Source organism: Paramisgurnus dabryanus, chromosome 21 (assembly GCF_030506205.2).
Source record: "Paramisgurnus dabryanus chromosome 21, PD_genome_1.1, whole genome shotgun sequence".
NCBI lineage: Eukaryota > Metazoa > Chordata > Actinopteri > Cypriniformes > Cobitidae > Paramisgurnus > Paramisgurnus dabryanus.
In genome coordinates this window covers 28,325,669-28,341,225 of record NC_133357.1, presented here as the reverse complement: position 1 = coordinate 28,341,225, position 15,557 = coordinate 28,325,669, and the positions used below count along the sequence as shown (strand labels likewise).

Sequence of the window (15,557 nt, the reverse complement as noted above, 5' to 3'; positions counted from 1 at the left end):
ATGTCTCTTAGACTTTTGTGTATTTTACACAATTATAGTGATTTTAATTATAGACATTAAGGAAATAAATACAGCAATTTGGCTGCTGGATCGTGGTGCTGCCATATTAGTGGTGGAAACTTCTCCATGAATCTCATAGGAACTGGAGGTAAAAATGCAATGGTCATGTGCGGTTTGGGGGTGTACAAACAGTCATATACCTCAAAACAAGTCTCAGGAAATTACCTTACCTACAAGTAAGACTGAACAGTTGTTACTGCGTGTCTTACAAACCCAAATCAGAAAAAGTTGGGACACTGTAGAAATTGTGAGTAAAAAAGATTGGAATAATTTACAAATCTCATAAACTTATATTTTATTTACAATAGAATATAAATAACATATCAAATGTTGAAAGTGAGACATTTTGAAATGTCATGTCAAATGTTGGCTCATTTTGGATTTCATGAGAGCTACACATTACAAAAAGTTGGGACAGGTAGCAATAAGAGGCCAGAAAATTTAAATATACATATAAGGAACAGCTTAAGGACTAATTTGCAACTTATTAGGTCAATTGGCAACATGATTGGGTATAAAAAAGCCTGTTAGAGTGGCAGTGTCTCTCAGAGGTCAAGATGGGCAGAGAATCACCAATTCCCCCAATGCTGCGGCGAAAAATAGTTTTCTGAGTTTCTCAGAGAAAAATTGCAAAGAGTTTGAAGTTATCATCATCTACAGTGCATAACATCATCCAAAGATTCAGAGAATCTGGAACAATCTCTGTTCGTAAGGGTGAAGGCTGGAAAACCATACTGGATGCCTGTGATCTTCGGGCCCTTAGACGGCACTGCATCACATACAGGAATGCTACTGTAATGGAAATCACAACATGGGCTCTGGAATACTTCCAGAAAACATTGTCGGTGAACACAATCCATCGTGTCATTCGCTGTTGCCAGCTAAAACTCTATAGGTCAAACAAGAAGCCATATCTAAACATTATTGAAACCTTTATTGCCCCAAAGGGAATTTGTTCTGCACTCAAGGAAGCCACATTAACAAACATCCAACGACATTGCAAACATTAAAAAACAAAACATAAACAACACAAGACAACAATAATAGCAATAATAATGGCATACAATAAGTCCAATATCTAAATAAATCGATAGCTAATTAAAAATGTCTAATTAAAAATGTCTATAAAAATTATTTTTTGGGCCTCTGTCTGATCTGTTCAGTAACTGAATGCTCCTCGGTACAAATGATGTAATGGCACGTTTCGTTTTTGTTGATGGCATTCGAAATCTACATCCAGAGGGGAGTAAGAAGAACTCTAAGAAAAGTGGGTGGGATGGATCATCCAGTATCCTCAATGCCAGATTGAGGGTATACTGGTCTGTAAGATTGGAGATGGTTTTAACATCGGATCCAGTAATTTTTCTGCCCATTTTGGTCACCTTATCCAGCATATTCCTGTTCTGGACAGAAAGACCTCCCCCCCAGCACTGGATGGCAAAGGACACTACACTCTGAATAAAAGTTAAATAAAACAATGTCAAAGTTGTTGTGTCTGCATTAAAATCTACGCAATTTCCTTAAAAAATAGAGCCGCTGCTGTGCTTTTGAGTATCTTGCTAGTGTGTTGGCAGACCAGTTTATAATCAATAATAGTGCCCAGATACTTATATTCCATCACAGTCTCAATGACAGTCCCTTGAATAGTAACAGGTTGCAGTGGATGGTGCCGTTTCCTAAAATCAATCACCATTTCTTTTGTTTTAGAAATGTTTAAAATTAATGAATTTTGATTGCACCATTCATGGAATTGGTCGACCTCCGTCCTGTAATCCAGTTCATTATTATTTGTTAAAAAACCGACTAAAGCCGCATCATCTGCAAACTTAATCAGTGAACAATTGGAATGGTGACTGACACAGTCATTAGTATATAAAATAAATAACAATGGTGATAATACACATCCTTGTGGTACTCCTGTGTTTGTCACAATGGTTCTTGACCGACCATGACCCGCCCTCACATACTGTTGTCTGCCTGTTAAAAACATGATCCAGTAGCACAGGCGTTTTCTCTGGGCCAAGGCTCATTTAAAATGGACTTTGGCAATGTGGAAAACTGTTCTGTGGTCTGAAGAATCAAAATTTGAAGGTCTTTTTAGAAAACTGGGACGCCATTTCATCCGGACTAAAGAGGACAATGACAACCCAAGTTGTTATTAGCACTCATTACAGAAACATGCATCTCTGATGGTTTGGGGCTGCATGAGTGCGTGTGGCATGGGCAGCTTACACATCTGGAAAGGCACCATCAATGCTGAAAGGTTTATCCAAGTTCTAGATACATATGCTCCCATTCAGACGTCGTCTCTTTCAGGGAAGACCTTGCATTTTCCAACATGACAATGCCAGACCACATACTGCATCAATTACAACATCAAGACTGCATAGAAGAAGGATCTGGGTACTGAAATGGCCAGCCTGAAGTCCAGATCTGTCACCCATAGAAAACATTTGGCGTATCATAAAGAGGAAGATACATCAAAGAAGACCTTAGACAGTAGAGCAACTAAAAGTCTGTATTAGACAAGAATGGGACAACATTCCCATTCCTAAACATTGGTCCTCCTCTAGCTGTTCCTTTATATGTACATTTGCATTTTTCGGCCTCTTATTGCTACCTGTCCCAACTTTTTTTGGAATGTGTAGCTCTCATGAAATCCAAAATGAGCCAATATTTGGCATGACATTTCAAAATGTCGCACTTTCTACATTTGATATGTTATCTATATTCTATTGTAAATAAAATATACGTTTATGAGATTTGTAAATTATTCCATTCCTTTTTTACTCACAATTTCTACAGTGTCCCAACTTTTTCTGATTTGGGGTTGTAGATTATTATAACATTATTATAAAAGATAGTTGGCAACTGGAGGCAGACTATTAATTGCTAGAGATATCGATGTTTAGCTTTGAATGTTGATACTTAATGAGAATTCACAATGTTTTGTTTTTTGGAAATAATTTACTGTGGGTGGGTGTGAACTATGAACATAATATACAGAAATGTACAAATGGATATGTAGATAATAAAATAGACTATACAGAACAGTAGCAAAATAAATGTTTAAGTAGTGCATTAATTAATTATTGACTGTAGCTAGTTAACAGTGCAGGGGAATATATTAGAGTAATATTCAGTACATACAGTAGTGAAAATGATGCAGTACAAGTAGTCCAGTAGTGCAAATGAACAGGGAGTACATAAATAGACAATCCAGTGGTGTATTTGAACAGTCCAGTAGTGCAAATAATACGACTCTGCAATTAATAAAACATTTTCCTTAGCAACTGTAGACTAAACATTTATGTACTCCACACAGATCAAAAAAATCATTGAAATCAGTTGAGAACGTTTTATTTTAAATCTAAAATCATTGCAACTCGCATTTGTTTGCAGGCTACTCTTCCTACCAGTACCATGGTGACACTACTGACCCATACTTGATACATTTTTTTTAATACAAGGTCTATATTTTTCTCTTTATCTAGCTAACAGTAGTACTAGCTAATGGGTTAGGGTTATGAATGATATGATGTCTAACAATTTGTACCATTGTGTCATTCACAATACCCTATAGGCCAAGTAATAATAAAATACCAGTCAATAACAGTTAGCAGTACCAGAAAACAAATACGACAACTTTGCACACAAAATATAAGTACACCAAAAACTAAGGCGCTAGAGTTCCTCACCGATAAGGCAGGGGCGTGTTTCCCGAAGAACGACGTAACTCGCTGCTGAACCAACATAGTACGATGCATAGTTGGAGAAACGAACTACCTAGTCAAGACTGTTTCCCGAAAGCATAGTAACTTTAATAATAATAATAATAATTCCTTACATTTATATAGCGCTTTTCTCAGTACTCAAAGCGCCCCAGATAGCACACGTACGTCTCAGATACGTATCTGCGAGGTAATCACTCAGATTTCCATTCCGTCTGGAAAACGTATTATAAAGGTCGTTTGCCCATATGAATTACGTATCTGAGACGTACGAGCCCAGCCGTTTTGAAGACGCTTTTAAGATCTTTTCAAGACGCTTGATATTTAGAATGATGGTTAGCAGATGTTTCTAAGATATTTCCAAGATGTTTCTTAGATCTTTAAAAGATCTTCATAAGAGCTTTAATCGAGCTCTTTCTAAGATGTTTCTGAGAGCTTTAAAAGACGATTAAAAGATCATTAAAAATAAATTTCTCTAAACTACATCTTCTACACAGTTATACACACATATTTTTACAATATATCATTGACAACAATTAAAACAGTATTTTCAATAAAACAGGCAGTTGATTGCGTACAATTTATTAAAATTAGACAAAGGAAAACATTCATAAGATGCATATTTACACGAGTGTATGCAAAAAAACAACGTTTTTCTAAAACATACAAAGAAACACAATATCTTTAAATTAATCAAATGCTCCCTCGGGCAAAGAACATATTTTCCCGATTTTCCGCGTCTCCTTCAGTGCTAGACGGACGGATTCTTCATCTGCAGCAGCTGCATTCTAAAAGAAATCATTACAAAAATAAGGAAAAATTAATTTAACAAACTATGTCATATGTTTTCTTTGTTTCCTCAATATAACTCTGATTAGAATGTCAAACAAAGATAAAATCATCCGTATTAATCGTCAATATCGTGTATATTATTAATATGAGCGTCTTTGCGTTAAATTCGTGCTACACCACACCATGCACTTATATCGACGTCGCAATGCAAAAGAAGAAGGGCAAGAAAGAAACCTGTCCTGGTCTGGCGATTTAAGGGAACATTTGTTTAAGGTATGTAGTAATAATACATTTTAATAATGCTGGGTGTGGGATCAGTCATCAGTTAACTAGAAATTTCGTTGATAATAAGCAATGTATGTACAGTAACTAGCTAGTTCACGTTAGATATTTTATTCACGTTTCTGTGGTTATTTTAGGTTTTTGATAGTTAATTTCACTGATAGTTTGAGCCCGTGTAAATTTCTTAAAAAGCTGTAATTATTATTTTATTTAACATTATTATGTTTGCTGTCAAGACTGATATTTATTTATATATATTTATTGACGTTGATATGTAAACTAATGCAATAATGACAGGTCCACCTGTTTAAGTATATTGTAAAACATTTAAACATAACAACATTTGGACATAACATACACACATTGTTTCAGCCTGCATCAATTTAGTTGTATAGCTGCATTGCTGGTTAACACCTCTGGGCAGATTCTCCATGTTCTTCTTTTATGTGTAGCTGCTCACCTTAAACAGATACAGTACATTGAAGTAATGTTAAAACAAATTAAGCCCTATAATATTGTTTATGTTTACAATAATTGGTAAAAAGTTTGACGGATAAAATGGTTCTTACCATTCTCTATATAAGCCCCTCTGTTAACTTTTGTTCAAGCCTGTCTAGATCTTTTATCAGTCTAGAAAGATGTTGGAGAAAAGACATCATCCTCTTCTATAATCTCCATCTGTAATTGGACTAACAACTGGACCAGTGAATGCAGGTGACTCCAAGATTGTCTCGTTTACAGCTGCAATATCAAAAAAATAATTGAATTGAGGCTTTTTATATACATTTAGTATTTTTTATTAAAATTCATAATGAGCATATGTATACATTGATTTAAAACAGTACTCAAGATTGTAGATTTACTGTGAGGTTTTGAATGTTGGACGGATTATCAGACCTGCATCTGCCTCAGACATGTTGATGTTTAGCTAATGACGATTTTAAATACATTTTTTTTTTAGTTTTTTTAGGGAACTTACTCTCCATTCAACCTTGCAGGTCACACCATGGTCTCAAGAGGGAAAATGAGTGCTCTATGGATTGAACAGAAAAGGTAGTATTAAACAGTGTTATGTTGTATTTAAATGCCATGAACAATGCGTTTGTTTTCTTCCTAATTATGTCAACAAATGCTCTCTTACCTTGCATGGTACTTTAGGTGTATCAAAACTCCAACCATCTGTATGAGGGTCTGGATGGATAAAGGATGCCCACTGGAGCTGGAAATGATGGATCAGGTCATTTTCATTTGTCACATTTACAAAGAAGCACACTCTAAGGATTGCGTTACCCTGTCTGTGGCAAATACACTAGACAAAAGTATTGGGAGGCCTCATTCTAATAAACATGTTTATTTATTCCAGTATGTCCAATCAAAACAAATATAAATGCTATACCATATAATACCACTACAAAGAATTTTGATTTTTGTTGCAACAGTTTTGTAAGTGCCTTTTTCTGTTCCGAAATGACTACAGCTTCTTGTACAAGTTATTGATAGGTTTAGGTGATGAGTTTTTGGCTAAAAACCTTTGAGTCTTATCAAAGGTGTTAGCTGAGTTAAGGTCTGGGGTTTATTCAGACCAGTCAAAGTTCTTCCACACCAGACTGAATCACTAATTTTCTGTTTGAACCTTACTTTGTTTGTAGGGTCATTCTTAATTTGGTATTGAAAAGGGCCCTGCCAAAACTCTTGCTATAAATTTAGCATCAAACGGTTTTTCTAGAATATCATATGCTGTAGCATTAAGATTTGTACTCATGGAAATAAGTAAAGTATTTAAACCTGTTTATTAGAAGGAGGTGTCGCAATAGTTATGTCTATATAGTTTATGTTTAACAAGCCAAAATAACTAGGGCTGCTTCTTTTTAAGAACTTTTGGGTATTTTTAAATCAGCCAGAGGAATAACAGTCCTTAAATGTGTAATGTACTGCAATAATTTTGTAATGATCAAACGTGAGGTCAGATTCTTGTTAACCTACTGTGTTCTTTCTTGATGGTTAGCCGAGTGTCCCAGGACAGAAAATCTGTTTCGTATGGATCAGAGTCAGACATTAACATCTAATATGTAATATCTAGTGATATGTTTTCTTAGATAATGCTGTGAACAAATGCTCTTTTACCTTGAATATTAGGTGGATCCACACTTGAACCATCTGTATGATGATCTGCACCCACTGGATCTGTAAATGGTGGTGCAGGTAAGTTTCACAAGTAAACAAACTCAAATCCTATTCAGACCATTCATGATTCCAGCAATAACCAAGTTTTTTCGTAACATTGTATTTACAATGCAAATCTTAATGCACAGATCACATTTTTTTGACTTTTTATATTTACATAAGACACTATTCATATCTGATATCGGTGTTACAATAATTTGCAAAACTACAGTTAATATGAGTGTCATGATTTGCACTTGAGTTTTGTACTTAAGCCAGGGTCACTGCCAATTTAGGCATGTTTTAATTATGACACTTAAACAATTGTATATGTACTTCGATAAAGGTTTTTGCAATCATGGAAACAAAAGTGAATCGCAGAAAGCATTCTTCTTTTACGAATGTAAAATGGCTGGAGTAGTGATGTCACTAGCTAAATTAATTTTCATTTGACCTCCCCCACAGAAAGACACAGCACATCATTATATCGTTGGCTCCGCCCACTGGTGTTCAGTCTAAAGTAGTAGTTGTTGACAATCATAAAGTTGTAATAACAGTAAGATTGTGATGTCAGACAAACATTGTGCTGTTGCTGGCTGTGGGAAATTAGTGTCTTTGTAAGGGTCGCAAATAATTTGAAAATATTTATGTTTCAAAATATGCCCCCCTACCATGAACTAAACTGGACTGTTGCAGAGACCAAGTGTAGTAGGGTACGGAGCGCTCACACTAGTAACACCAAACTTTGGAGGTAAAACATACTTTGGTATGATACAGTATGCATAGTGTGAGTACCCCATAATTTTACTGTAAACCATGCCGCTCCTTAGAGCTTATTTCTATGTATATTTTAAACACTCTTCATTCTCTTGTAATTATTTTTGCAGGTTTCTGAATTGATGTCAGATGCAAAGCAGAAGCTTATTTTCTGCCAGTTTGGCTTCATTGTTGAAAAATGCTTGAAACTAAAATGCAGGTGACATTCTTTTGTTTATTGAAGCTATGACAAATAATTTGTCTGTTTGGTTAATGTTTTATACAGTGTAACTGTACCTAAACATTGTTCCTTGAGGTCCTCTGCTATTCACATTTTGTATGTCTTCCTTATTTAACACACCTTATTCAAATCATCAGCTCATTAGTAGAGATCTTCATGAACTGAACTGAGGCTGTGACCAAATGTTCACACTTGTTGTCTTTGCACTAGACTACTTACATTACGTTTTTTTTTGTATTTGGCCTAGGTATTCTAGTGGGCGTGAAGATCCCAAGCGTGTATGTAGAATTATTCATCCGATGGGACACACTTAGCATGTGTAAAAATTTCAATCCAGGTAGTGCCAGCAATTTGCACCAAAACGTATTTGTGTTTTATTTACTACTTTTAATTTATATTTAACATTTTTAAGTTTTTCTGTAAATAAAATGAACACTCTGAAATGAACATTTACTTATATCAAACTTTTAGATGCAGAATTCTTTGCTCCTGTAAAAAAGCTCTTTGTTTTGAGTATGTAGCTTTATTAAAGTGTATTATTTATTCAGTAGTCCCTAAATAAACGACACAATGTTGCAGATGTTTCACAAAATGCATAACAATAATGCAGTGAACACCATAGAAATGTTAACATACAATTAAAAGTCTCATGCTTTACATCCAGAACATGATGCACGATAGGATGCACAAAGTGATATTTGGACGCAGCCTCAGTCTGTCAAATCAAAGAGACATACAGAATGCACAGAGCAGTGGGACTCCATGAACAGAGTTGAGAACCACTGCTGTAACTCATTATGCTTACCTGACTCATGCAGAATTCTGGCCTGGTGTTTGGTCCCCCTTTCTCTGGCTTGTGTCTCCATCATCATTACACTCTTGTCAGTGTAATAGTATCGTCGTCTGCGTACCAGGACTTTGTTACTCAGCTGTCCCTTCTCCTTCAAGCTACATTTTTGTCAAGCTGCAACAAGTTGGAATACATAATTATTAACGTTTAATGATTTTGATGTATGAAATATGTAACAAAAGCAAAAAATGTATAGACATTCTATTAAGAAATTACCTTTTTGTTGTTTGTTTACTGACCTTTCAACCATATTGCATTTATAATTGATCATCATACCTTTGGTCTACTGTTAACATGCAGGCTACTGTAGAAAACAAAGTCAAACAAAAAAGAGAGAAAAAATTATAAATGCTGAATGTGTCTCATCTTAAATACATTGTTGTTGTTTTTGTTTCATTGAATTTGGATGTTTTGATGATTTAAGGAAAATTTACGTAGCATATATATTGATGTTTTAAATCAGAGTTTGTTAATGACACTTAATCATTAACAAACATTTAAAAAGCTTTATTACAATACTAATTGATAATATTAATGTAATAATATTGTTTTGTAACACCCTAAATCACTGAGCGCACAAACGCTACCCCTGTTACAAGCATGAGTGGTTGACTTCATGCAGACATGCGCAGACATTGAAGTACCGCGAGAGTGATTCAAAAGCCCACGAAACAGTGTAATCACGCGGTACTGTGATGTCATACTGGTTAACGCTAAGCCACGTGAAGCCGGACACAAGGGCTACACTAATCTTTGGGCTGGAGTAGCCTGTGGTTTTTAAGGCTTCGTGTCTCATCGCGTTAAACGATCGCAGAACGATTTATTTCTCTTTTTCACCTCGATCTTTGGCCTCGTGTAATTTACCAAAACCAACATGTGAAGTTACAACGCTGACGAAGGAGTTTCATCAGTAGAGGTAAGTAACCAACATTATGTTATGCATGTAGTGGATCTAAAGATTGATTGTCGTATATGATCATTCTTTTTTTGGTTTGTTTGTTTGTAACGTTTATCAATGCAAGCCAAAATCGATCTGCAAATCCTGAAGGCAAGGCACGTTGAACATGTAACCGTTTTCTCAGCGGTGGTGGGGTAAACATTTGCTAAGTTAGCCTAGACCACCAGCCCCTGTTTAACTTAAAGTTACTTGAGTTATAAAATGTATCAATCTTCACAAGAAGCCTTAAAGTTTTATAGCGAAGTGGTTTGATAATTAAGTTAATATATTTTATCAGTTGTATTAGCGATAAAGTTATTTATATCTGTGAATTAATTCGTATTTTTATCAGTTTCTAACAACACATACATGACAAAAGGCTAGCGTAACGTTAATAACGTACGTTAAGTTACTTACCAACACGAACAAACTGAGTCTGACAGACAAATTAACTTAAAGCCAACAATTAAAAAAAATATATATTATAAATTAACATAAACGTTATGTTTACGAATTATATTATTTACATGTTAATAATGATGTTAAATGCGAAGAAAATGTTGAAGTGTGCCTGAGGAAAAACGGTCATATGATGAAAATGGCGCTCACGTGACGTACGAATGGCCTCGCGACCTCGCGCTTGCGCGACAGAAGGGTTAACTTCCTGCTCCAACCTGCAACCATTTGAATGCAGGGATAATAACAAATTACCAAAGTTTAATAATATTGCTGGATTTTTTATAATGCTTAATAAATGATGCGTGTAAATTTACACATATTTATTATGTCACGGACATTGTTTTTTATTGCGTTTATTTCTTTTATATTGATTGAAAATGAAAACCTTATTTAATTTACCTAAAATTTGTTTGTGTTTAACACTGATTTATGTTGTTTTTCTGTTTAATATTAGTGTGTCCTGGTAAACGTGTGCTCGGAAACATGCAGATTACAGTATTTACAGAGCCGACCTTGAGGCACCCACTGATGGATAATCTGTTTACCTAAAAACAGGTAATGTATAAACATTGCAAATATAATGAATTCACAACTATATAATTTCACAAATATTAAATATTATTAACAATTATTATTAATAATGTACATATTAAATTATATTATACATGTTCAGTTGTTCTGTTAAGTTATTTGAAGGATATGCATGGTAGATCAATTAGATTATCTTTCTCACTAGCTATAAGCAGCATGCTATATAAATGTTCCACTTAAAGGTGTAGCGGAGGATTTTCTCGAATTTTAGAAAAGAAACGCCGTCTCCGCTTTTTAAAAAAAATGCAATTGCGGCAACACTCCAGATTGACAACTAGGAGGACCAATAGTCTTGATGATCCACCCGGAAAACCTAAATTCTCCGCAATACCTTTAATGTTTAATGCTCTTTTACCTTGATTGTTAGGGTGGTGTTCATACAAAGCAACTTATTGCTCATCTGCTTGAGAGAAAGTTACTGCTGGGGCTCTCCTGCTAAGGTTGTCTTAATTCTAAAAAGAAATTAAGTCATTTAGGCTTAGGTCATAGCAAGTTTTGAATGAATGACTTCACAATCTGTTTTAATAATGTTTATTTACAATGTATTTTATTCCACTTACCTGAATCATGCAGAGGCTTGATGTTTAGTCCACCGGTTGTCTTCTCCAACCTCTGAGTGAAGCCACCACGAGTGGTCGTGTTAACCAATTTTTTTAATTTTAGTGCACAGTGAGTGTGTCTACATAGTCTAAACGCTTAATAAACTGATAACGTGTAAGGTCATTTAAATGCATAAAATGGTTTTCTTTTATAGGGTAAAGCCCATAAATGGCAAAAACTGATTGGCACAGGTAGTTTTTTTGCTCTTAAACCAGATTTTAACGTCTTTTTTGCCTTTTCGTATGTGCGTATGTCTCCACCTGTGATAGATAAACTTCACAAATAAAAGTAAATTAAAACGCTTGAAACATGTTAATGTAATAAGCTGATTTTTATAATATCATAATAAGATAATTGTCCTCTTATTATGTGCATGTAAACATACTCACTGTCTTTGTTTATCCTTTGTCTCAAGTCACACTGAGTGTGAGAAGTCATTTGTCCAGTGCTGTCGGGAAATCTATTGATAACTGCAATTCCTTCAGTCTAACATGATGGTTAAATTACACACAGATAAACTCCCACTTTATAGACCACAAGATTTGAGTTCAGGCAGATTAAGATAGTTGATTGAGTTTAGTTGTTATTGTTTGGCTGTTGGCTCATATTATTATTGATTTTGACAATTTTCTTACAGCCCTTGTCTGTCAAAATAATGCAACCTCTGGTTGTAAAGCAAATTTTAAACTGATCTTCTTCATTCTGTCACTAGCCCACCACAATCCATGTTTACCAGCTGTGAAAGTGCAGGCCAAAAATCTTCCTTCACCTGTGGGCCTCTACCCACATGTAGATAAGGTAATGAATTATTTGATTACTGTCGCTGTTTCTGTCACTGGGGCAAAATAACTGCCCTAGAGAATATGAAGAATAGCCAAAACTGTGGTATTGCGCTAGCCCTAAAAATTTGATCTTGATGTTTCATGACACATGGTACAACCGCTTAGTAGACATGGGCCAGTATAAGATTCTGGCGGTATGATTACCTTTAGCAAAAATACCACGGTTTCACAGTGTTGCGGTATTCCCATTGCTACACTAAATATTTTTATTTTTAAATGGCAGGTAAAAAATAAAGCCTTTAAATTATATTATATATAATATTTTCGAAATGTATATTACATGTAAACATCAAATCAATCACATGACTCAATGAATTTTGTATAAATACAGTTCATACCTTGGAGACGGTTTCACAGACCATTTTAGTGGTTTTGTAACCTTGACTGTTTAAAACCACGGTGTACCTTAAAACTGGTAACAAGCCCATGCCTACCGCGTAGTGTCTATTATTAAGGTGGTTGACAGGTCTGTTTGCATGTTATTGCATTGGTAATAATTTATTGTTTATAGTCCAATATTGATTGTGAGAATTATTTAAATTTCCTTAAAAATGTTCTAACATCTTTTCCTTTCTTTTCTTAATGCAGCACTTCAGGAGAAACCTGCCTGTGATCTGCTAAGATGCAAAGATTCAACTCTGGCCCATTGTCATCCCAACACCTCATCTGCCATCAGTTTCGTTTAGTGTCGGTCTATTGCAAAAGTTCTTATAAACTTTAAATGAGACTTTGTGTTAAGCAGGGGTTTCCAAACTTTTCATTCCACAACATATTAAGCCCAGGATACACAGCAGGATTTTTGCAATCCAATAAGACCTTATCACACTGTGTGACAAGGATTGTTTAAACTTCAGCAGTAGACTGTCGATGAAGACACCTATTGCATCTGAGGCTGCGACATCCGTCATCAGCATGCGCTAGTGGTAAACAAATACAGGTATGCAGGTCGTAGAAACAAACACATTGTTGATGTGCGATGATCATGCTGAACTTCTTACACTGTCATAAAACTATCGTAGGTGTCTTTGGTCCAAGGACTGGGAAAACAGACGTCTTTAAACCTCTCACACTGTATGAGATAGGACCACCAATTAAGAGCCACGATCACAGAAATCTCCACGATTGTTTCACGATTGGTAATCTTTCATCTGGGACAGCCAAAAATCGTGCCGTGTATTATGGGCTTTAGACAGGTGTAATCTTATAGTATATCAAAACCATTGCTAATAATTAATTGGACAAACCATCACTACAATGCAACACTCACTATCTTACGGTGCGACCCACAAGTGGGTCTTCACCCACAGTTTAAAAACCCTGAGTATGAGAAAGAGTATGTTGTATTGTAATTAAAGTCACATCTAAGTGTTATGGAACAGTTTGTCATTATATTCATAGTATTACATGGTTCTTTCAGCAGTTACTACGTTACAGTGCTCTTAAAGTGTCCTGATCAGCTTTGGGTCTTGTGAAGTAATGTAATGAGAACGTGATCAATAGCTTTGCAGTATTTTGTTACACTGTGGCTGTAATCATATTAACACATAGGTTAAACATTTTATTCAAATTTGGTAAACAAACTAGTCAATATAATTCATGCTGTGATGCTGGATTAAACCTGGTCAAATGATTGTGTATTGTGTTTTCAATTTTTTATGAGGTTTCTTCATCTATATAAACATTCTCAATATCACCTTTGGTTTGCGTAGAGTTTGTTCAGATGATTTTTAAAACTAAATGTTGTGAAAATGCAAGGTGTGTTACACAATTTCAATGGATGGCGTGGGGTCAAAAACTATCAAAAGTTTCAACCTTAGATATATAACTGTTGACAAACACACTTAATGTGAGTCACACCCAGTAATTATAATAAGCAGGAATTGCAGTAAGCAGGGTCACCTTAAGATAATCAGCTTGTTGGCAATTGTTTTATTTAATTAAATGTATAACTTTTTTCATTTCAGACTGATAAAACAGTCAGAGGGGCAGTGGCTGTTGGCAATGATGTTCTTGTGTGTTTTGTATTTGTTAATATTTTGTAGTCAGAAAGAGTATGAGATCACCTTTTCTTGTGCATGGTGCTTTATCTACGGTAAGTGCCTTTTTAACGTTTTGGATTAAACGCAAAATGTCTACATTGTTTTTTATTATACGTGATATGGGCTTTTATTAATTATATTTAATTATATTTTTTGCTTCAAAATTAATGCCAACCCTTAAAAACATGTTGACTATATTTTTAAAACAATTAAACAAGACATTTATTTAAAAAATGAGGCTATATCCACACGAAGCCGGTGCATTCCCTATCCGATCATTTTTTTTCCTTGCTCTAAAAAAATAATCCGTAAACACGGAACCACTGAAACCGACTGAAAGCTGTGTAGTATATATGCCGGACCAGTATGGGGCGCTGTAATTCTGCCACAGATATACACTATACACGGAGAAGAAGACTTTGAGCATGCGCATAGCCAACGTATGGTGTTGTCCATTATCGCTTGTTGGTCACCACAATTGCATAGACGCAATAGATTTTGCTGTAATAAAGCTAGTAGGCTTTAGTAGCTTCTGTAGCACGAACACAATCACGTAATCCGCCGTTATTGTTGTTGCTGATACGTGTGACACTTCCGACACGTGATGTGATGACGTTTTCGCTTCACAAAATATACGGATTGGCTGTACAGACGAAACCGCAAGGGTGTCGGTTTCAGATTTATCCACTTTAGGACCAGGTTTCAAAAAATAGCGGTTTCACTCTCTGAAATCGCCGGATCCGTGTGGATGAAACACCAATACGATAACAAATTTATGCGTATACAGTGATTCGCGTCTCCGTGTGGACAGCCCCTGAAATGAGTTGGAGGTCTTTGCTGATTCGTCTGCGTTTGATCGGATTCAAGACCAAACGGAGATGCATTGCAGGCAGGTAGGATTTAGAATTTTTTAAGATCTTAAATACGTCTTGTAGAGATATGGAAGACGTATTATTCAAAGACGATCGTCAGCAGATGTAAAGATCTTTACAAGACGTATCTGAGACGTACGTGTGCTATCTGGGGCTTTACATATGAACGGGGGAATCTCCTCAACCACCACCAATGTGCAGCATCCACCTGGATGATGGGACGGCAGCCATATTGCGCCAGAACGCTCACCACACACCAGCTTATTAGTGGAGAGGAGAGAGAGTGATATAACCAATTAGTATGAGGGATGATTAGTAGCCCAATGGGCAAGTTTGGCCAGG

General features: G+C 35.6%; 1 protein-coding gene and 3 long non-coding RNA genes across 4 annotated transcripts in view; 3 read left to right on the top strand and 1 right to left on the bottom strand.

Moving 5' to 3' along the window:
• The window catches only part of LOC135775928 (alpha-2,8-sialyltransferase 8F-like), a 1,056,838-nt gene that overhangs the window by 872,140 nt on the left and 169,141 nt on the right, over window positions 1-15,557 (top strand). The window lies entirely within an intron of this gene.
• On the bottom strand, window positions 6,007-8,971 carry LOC135775920 (uncharacterized). Its single transcript, XR_010543966.2, has 4 exons — window positions 8,831-8,971; window positions 6,990-7,049; window positions 6,849-6,893; window positions 6,007-6,084 (listed from the first exon to the last, which is right to left on the bottom strand). It is a non-coding gene; the product is annotated as an uncharacterized lncRNA (long non-coding RNA).
• Window positions 6,028-7,976, top strand: LOC141281352 (uncharacterized). The gene is made up of 3 exons (XR_012335632.1): window positions 6,028-6,102; window positions 7,002-7,067; window positions 7,916-7,976. It is a non-coding gene; the product is annotated as an uncharacterized lncRNA (long non-coding RNA).
• LOC135775919 (uncharacterized) lies at window positions 9,200-13,935 on the top strand. Its single transcript, XR_010543965.2, has 4 exons — window positions 9,200-9,791; window positions 10,726-10,826; window positions 12,175-12,260; window positions 12,893-13,935. It is a non-coding gene; the product is annotated as an uncharacterized lncRNA (long non-coding RNA).